Source organism: Sinocyclocheilus anshuiensis, unplaced genomic scaffold, assembly GCF_001515605.1.
Source record: "Sinocyclocheilus anshuiensis isolate Anshui unplaced genomic scaffold, SAMN03320099.WGS_v1.1 scaffold694, whole genome shotgun sequence".
NCBI classification, from domain to species: Eukaryota; Metazoa; Chordata; class Actinopteri; order Cypriniformes; family Cyprinidae; genus Sinocyclocheilus; species Sinocyclocheilus anshuiensis.
The window spans coordinates 19,612-20,113 of record NW_015542477.1 but is presented as its reverse complement, the minus strand read 5'-3'; positions in this window follow the sequence as shown (position 1 = coordinate 20,113).

Below are 502 nucleotides of genomic sequence, written 5' to 3'. Positions count from 1 at the left end.
TTAATCAATAAATAGTATTAATAAATATTAATATATATATATAATGGTAATAACAAATACATACATTCATCTTCCAAAAATGTATTATTATTATTAATATTATTATTATAACACCATAAGTTGACCACAATAAATTGTTCTCTGATATCGGCACACATACTGCTGTAGGTTTGTGCTGTAGGTCAGTGTGCAGAGAGGCTGATAGGCGGTGGGCCACTCCGTTTCTGACAGCATCACTGCAGGAGAGGTGCTGGAGCCCCCTAGAGACTGACCTGTCTGAGAGAAAGACAGTTTTACTGGCCCCTCTCTATAGGGCAAACTGAGTGTTCTGGTATGCTGGAGAAACTGTGATCCTGCTGTGAATAGAGCACCACATATACAACCTGATGAAAAGGGCCACAGCAACCATGCGTGTGGGAGTATTTGATACAGACAATGAGTATTTTCTGAACAAACGTGACCAGGTTATCCATCAAGGTTTATTTACTCAAACAATACAGCA